At 49.0% G+C, this 6,553-nt stretch overlaps 1 pseudogene; it reads left to right on the top strand.

The window, feature by feature from the left end:
• The first annotated feature begins 5,507 nt into the window (after positions 1-5,507).
• LOC105001829 lies at positions 5,508-6,418 on the top strand (annotated as a pseudogene).
• The last annotated feature ends 135 nt before the right edge of the window (positions 6,419-6,553 follow it).

Below are 6,553 nucleotides of genomic sequence, written 5' to 3' on the forward strand. Positions count from 1 at the left end.
GTGAGCAGAACAGGCTTTCCTGTATCCTCTGCTTTAGCTACTCTCTGAAGTACCTAGATAATAGTATTTGATGCACATTTCCTGAGTTGTTTTGCAGATATAAAAAACCTTTCCCTCTCCGACAAATAAAGAAGTTAACTACTTGATAATGATGAGTGCATAGTCCCAAGCCCCCTGGAGACTAAGGACTGATAAAGGTAACCCCTGTGACACCACCCAGCTGTCTCACCATCAGTCAGTAAGAGAATTATGCACAAGCTGACCATAGACCCTTCAACACCCCTCCTGCACCTGGCTTTTAAAAGTGTTTTCCCAAAACCCTTCAGGGAGTTAGAGGTTTTTTAGGGCGTGAGCCTCCTATTTCCTTGTAGGGCCCTTCAGTAAATCTATCTCTGCTCCAAACTCATCGTTTCTATTTGTTTGGCCTCACTGTGCATTGGGCACAGGAACTTGCATTAACACTTGTTACAAAGCTTCTATTATATAACCTAGCTCCCCAGCTCACCTCCTCAGAGCAGTTCTTTCAGGGTTCCTTGAGCTGCTGCTTCCCAGGCTTGAAGTCCTAGAAATTCCCGCTGAATAAAACATGTCTCAACTTTAAGGTTGTAAATCATTTTTAAGTTTTTATGTCTCTTTGTTTCTTTAGGTTTTCTTAATAAAATTTTGTAATTTTTAATGAACAGAACTTGTACATAGTTTGATAAATTGATCTCTATTTCATGTTTTTGGATGACATTGTAATTGGTACTTAAAATTTTCATTTCCAATTATTTATTGTTGATAGAGATAGAATAGATTTTGATATATTCACCTTGTATTCTACAATCTTTCTAAATTCTCTAATTGCTTCTAGTAACTTCTGTGATCGATTCCTTAGGATTTTCAACATATAAGATCATGTTGTCTGCAAATAAAGACAGATTTACTTCTTTGTTTCTAACCTTTATTCATTTATTTCTTTTTCTTACATTATCACCCAGTCGTCATTCCAATATTATTTTTATTAGAAGTGGTAAGACATACATCTTAGGATCATTCTTGTTTTCTTTCTTGATTCCCACATCATATCATCATCATTAGATCATGTTGATTCTTCCTTTGAAATACATCTGGAGTCAGATGAGCTCTTACGCCCTCTATAGAGTAAGCTGGTTGAAAGCGTGGATTCTAGAGCCAGAGTGCTTGGGTTCAGATCTTGACTTTACCAGATTCTGGCTAGATATACTTGGGCAGTTACCGAACTTCTTTGACTCAGTTTTTTGATTTATGAGAAGAACATGATTATAATTACATCTACTTCATAGTAGGTTTTGTTGTTTTGTGAGGACTAAGCCTTGGTTCATGGTATGTGCAGTCTGAGTGTCAGTATCAAGTAGCTCCTTAAGTGGTCTCACTTCCAGTCCTGCCCACTTCAATCTATTCTCAACACAGCAGCCAGATGGATTGTCTGAAAAGAGAAGTCAGAGCTTATCACTCTCTAGTTCAAAACCCTCTGGGGGTTCCCATTTCACAGGATGCTCAACAAATGCCCCCAGCTCCCAGTTCAGATACTCCCTTTTGCAGGGAAGAGACGACAGGAAGTAGTGTAAATTGGCAGGGGAAGGCGAGGGTAGCTGCCCTCTCCCATCATGAGGCTGCCCTGCCCTCCCAGAAGTGTGTGCTTGCCCAGCCCTAACTCCTATCTCCTCCCTGAGATAACAGGACCTCACCACTGCACACAGACCAATCTCAAAGGGGCATTGGGCATGAAGCCCATTCTCAAAGGTTAGATGAGCAAGCTAGGAAGGCTGGAGAGACCCCAGTGAGGTCAGCCTGCCCGGCAGCCAATGTGGCTGATTTCTTGATGAGCTGTGTGTCATGTCTAGGTGGTCCTGAGGTCAGAGTAGGTCAGTTGGCTTTGGAGGGGGCAGGGGTCTGCCTATGCCATCTTGTGGACAGGATCTAGTCTGGTGTTTGAATGTCCTCACTCTATGTTCAGGGCCTCAGAGGCTGAACTGGTAGGACCCTTGTGTTGGGCACCAGGGTTACAATGAGGGATGAGACACAGGCCTGCCCTCACAGTGCTTACCATCTATCATGGAGGCAGACAGGCAAATAGCCAGGAGGCAAGCACTGGAATAGCAGGAACTCCCAGGTGGGTGGCTTGGGGGTGTGGCAGGCAGAGGTTTCCAGGGAAGGCCACAGTCCAATTTCTCAGGAGTAAAAATTGCACCAATCTTCATTGATTTCTTTAGGGATGGGCACTCAGGATTTTCTTTCCAACAGCTTTGATAAGTGGAGCACTGCCACCCACTTCTCACCATGCCTGCACTGATGTCACCCGGTCATCCTGTGACTCAGCATCCTTGGCTGAAAGCCTAGCCAAGAGCTGTGCATCTCTCATCTCCAGCACAAGGGAAGCAGAGAAGTTCTGTTGGGCGGCGAGCGTTCACTGCAGGCCCCTCACTGCAATGGGCACACCCTATGCATGACTCCTTATTGTTTGCAGCTCTGTTCTGTGAGGTCGCCATCACTACTTCCGTCCTAGAGATGGGCAGACTGAGGCTCAGAGTGGTTCTGTTTCATCCCAGCCACACAGCTAGGAGGCCCAGCCTGGACTCAAACACAGGGCTGTCAGTCTCCATGCATGAGCCCTTCCCACAGAATCCAGGACTTACCTTCCTGCCCTGGGACGTTCCCAAGCAAGGGGCAAGTGACATTTGTGGTGTCTCTCTTCCAGCCTCCAGGCATGCAAGTGTTGCAGAAGCCAGGGCTGTGATTCTAGGGGTTTTGGACCTGCCCCCAAACTTCAGCCCACTCTGGCAAACTTTTTACCCAGCCTCCAGAGTAGCCTTGGACAGTTCTCGTGACAAGCTAAACTCTGCAACTGAACTCTACCACTTCACCGCCTGCCCAGCAGGAACCAGCATTCTCGTTGGCCAGTCGCAGGGAGACACAGACTGACTGACACTCCTAGCTAAAGGTAGCTCCCCTTTGCAGCAAGTAACACATTAAGGCCCACAGTGATGCTACCACAGTTCCTTGTATCAAGCCCTTCCTGGGTGCCAGTTGGAGGTTCTCCATTAAATCCTTCACCTTAAATCTGAGTCAGAATTTTGATCCTTGTTTTGGGAAACAGAAGCTCGGAGAGGTTATTTTTCACAGTCATGGTATCTGATCTGAAACCCAACTGACCCAAAGTCCATGTTCTTACCCCCACAGACTCTCTTGCCTATCCACCCTCTCTCCCTTTATCTGACCCTGTCAAGAGCTGCAGACCCCACAGCACCCTGGGACACACTGTTTTGCTCAGGGTTGTTCTCTGGACCAGGAGCCTCAATTAGGTGCCAGACTAAGGAGTCTGTGCTTTCTCTAGGGTTAGTTAGCAGGACACTGATGCATGTCCAGGAGACGTGACTGCAAAGATTAAGTCAGGTCACTGAGATGCTCCATGGCTCACCTTCCCAAGCCCCACCTTCACACATCAGGAGCTGGGCTGAGGGCTCTCTGTCCTGGCTGCATGTTGTAATCCCCTGACCTGGATCCCACTAGAGATTCTGATTCAGTTGGTCTGGAGTGGGACAAAATTATGACTGTTTTTAGAAATCTCCCCTGCCCTAGATGATCCCCATTTGCAGACCCAGATGAGATCTTCATCTGAATAGTGCAAATTCCTGTCATGTCTTGCCCTCTGGCTCAGGCTCACAGATCCTGCAGGAGGTTCTGAACCAGAATCCAGTGGCAATGTGAGGAAGTAAGCCATGGGGGCTCTGTTGACGGCTGGCTGGCTGTCTGGAGAGCCAGGCTCTTCACACATCTGGGCAGAGGCTGGGCATATCCTGGGAAAGCAGATCCCAGTCCCTAGCTAGCCTCTCCCTCGAGGACTAACGGATTTTGGTGCTTTGAACTTTTTTCCTTGGAAGCCTGACTTTGCAGTCCTCTGGGTTTGGCTGAACGCCGAGTTCCTTTTGCAGCCGCAAAGCCAAGTACCCACTGAATAGGATGCTTCCTGGAGAGCTCCCTAGGTAACAGGCATCATCCATTCCTCTTTCTCTCTTCATTCAGCTCTGTGGCTCACTCCTCTGTGGCAAACTCTCCACCACCGCTGAGTCAGGGAGACATAGCAACACAGATGACATATTTGCAGGACACAGCAGGGCGGGTGAGTGCTGGTAGGGCCAAGAGACAAGGCTGTGCACATTTGCCAGTCTGATCGAATGTTCCTGCTTTAGGCCTGCCCATCCTCTGGCCAGACTCCAGGCCTATGTTCCACTCTGCCCTAGAGGACCCAGTAGTGGGGTGGTCAGAGCAGGAGTTCACATAGGGTCCTCGTGCCCCTGAACAGGTGCATTGGGAAAACTGATCTCAGACACCTGATGCTCCTCAGACTGCAACCTCTCTGCCCACATGACATGGAGGTGGGAGGGGGAGCACTGAGGGGAGTCAGCGGTCTCAGAGCCCTTCCTGGCAGAACTCAGCCAACCTTCTCACCCCAGCCCCTCACCTGGGGAACTTCCTGTTTGATGGCTCCTCCTCCCTGCAGGAGAACATTGGTCAGCTGCTTGCCCCACAGGCCAGAGCCCTGGGGAGGCCCTAAATTTCTTCACACCTGGCCTGTTCTCACTGTGCTTCCAGACAAACTTTCCCAGCAGGAGTTGTGTGCTTGAAGAAGGGTCTGTGGCCCTGTTATCAAGAAGGTGTGGAAAACCCTGACACTCTGACAGGTAGCTTCCCAAAAGCCACGGAGCATTAGGGCCAGCCTGGAGGAACCCTGAGCTCTGGTGTGGGTTCCCCGGGATCTGAGCCCTGATGAGAGTCTCCTACTCCTGTGCCCTGATGAGGGTCCCCCAGGCCTCTGCCCTGACGAGGGTCCCCCAGGCCTGTGTCCTGATGAGGGTCTCCCAGACTCTGAGCTCTGCTTGTGGTCCCTCAGACACAAGCTCTGTGATGTCTTCTCAACAAGGAACCTTCTGCTAGAGGACTCTGTCTCGGGTACCACAGCACAGCCAGGAGCTCTCACAGCATGTTTTTGGAATAAAGGCCTCAGTAACTGACTGCCTTCCTTTCCCCTGGCTGTCCCTCCTTCTCTTCATCCCACGGTTCCCCCCACCTCCACCCTGAGTGAGTGCCTGCTGATCATCTGCTGATTATCCTCTGGACCCCTCCTTCCAGGAGCATTGTAGGTGTGTCTTCTTGGGGAGAATTCCAGCCCATGCTTTTCATTTTACCACCTGCTGTCCTGTGCCAGTCCCCTACTCTGTCCCCTCCCATTCCCTGTGCAGCTCCTCCCATCATGGGCAGCAGCCTGCAAAGGACCGATGGCTCAGGAGTTCCAGCCTGGCCAGCTTCTACAGGAGGCCAGCACTTCACAGGAGCTGGTGTGGGTTTGATGCTGGGCCCAGGGGGCTCACTTCCTGGATAGAGGCAGTGAAGGAAGGGCTGTCTGGAGACCCAGAGGTGAAAAAGTGAGGATGGGACTTCCCTGGTGGCAGCAGTGGTGCCCCTTTTGCTACCACACCGCCACCATCATGGGTTGCATGCACACTCCCGGGAAGGGCCTGTCCTGGTCAGCTCTCCCCTACCACCACAGTGTCCCCACCTGGCTGGAGCTGATGTCTGACAACATGAGGGAGCAGATCTACAAACTGGCCAAGAAGGGCCTGACTCCCTCACAAATCGGTACGATCCTGAGAGACTCACAAGGTGTTGCACAAGTAGGTATCGGGACAGGCAATAAAATCTCGAGAATTCTTAGGTCCAAAGGACTTGTTCTGATCTTCCTGAGGATCTCTATCATTTAATTAAGAAAGCTGTTGCTGTTCGAAAGCATCTTGAGCAGAACAGAAAGGATAAAGATGCTAAATTCTGTTTGATTCTTTTTTAAAAAATTTATTTTAATTGGAGGCTAATTAATTTACAATATTGTGGTGGTTTTTGCCATACATTGACATGAATCAGCCACAGGTGTACATGTGTCCCCCATCCTGAACCTCGCTCCCACCTCCCTCCCCATCCCATCCCTCTGGGTTGTCCCAGTGCACCAGTTTGAGTGCTGTTTTATGCATCAAACTTGGATTGGTGATCTATTTCACATATAGTAATATATGTGTTTCAATGCTATTCTCTCAAATCATCCCACCCTCGCCTTCTCCCACAGAGTCCAAAAGTCTGTTCTTTATATCTGTGTCTCTTTTGCTGTCTCGCATATACAGTCATCATTACCATCTTTCTAAATTCCATATATATGGGTTAATATACTGTATTGGTGTTTTTCTTTCTGACTTACTTCACTCTGTATAATAGGCTTGCATCTGATTCTGACTGAGAGCTGTATTCACCAGTTGGCTCAGTATTACAAGATGAAACGAGCCCTCCCCACCCCCGCCCCACTCCCAGTTGGAAATCCAAGTCATCCACAGCCTCTGCCCTGGTTGCATAAATTTGCCTATTGTACTCAAGCAATAAAATCATTAACAACAACGAAAAGGAATTCACCTGCCAATGCAGGGGACATGGGTTCCATCCCTGCTCCAGGAAGATTCCTTATGCTGTGGAGCAGCTGAGCCCATGTGCC

This window comes from Bison bison, unplaced genomic scaffold (genome assembly GCF_000754665.1).
Source record: "Bison bison bison isolate TAMUID 2011002044 unplaced genomic scaffold, Bison_UMD1.0 scf7180017864384, whole genome shotgun sequence".
Taxonomy (NCBI): Eukaryota; Metazoa; Chordata; class Mammalia; order Artiodactyla; family Bovidae; genus Bison; species Bison bison.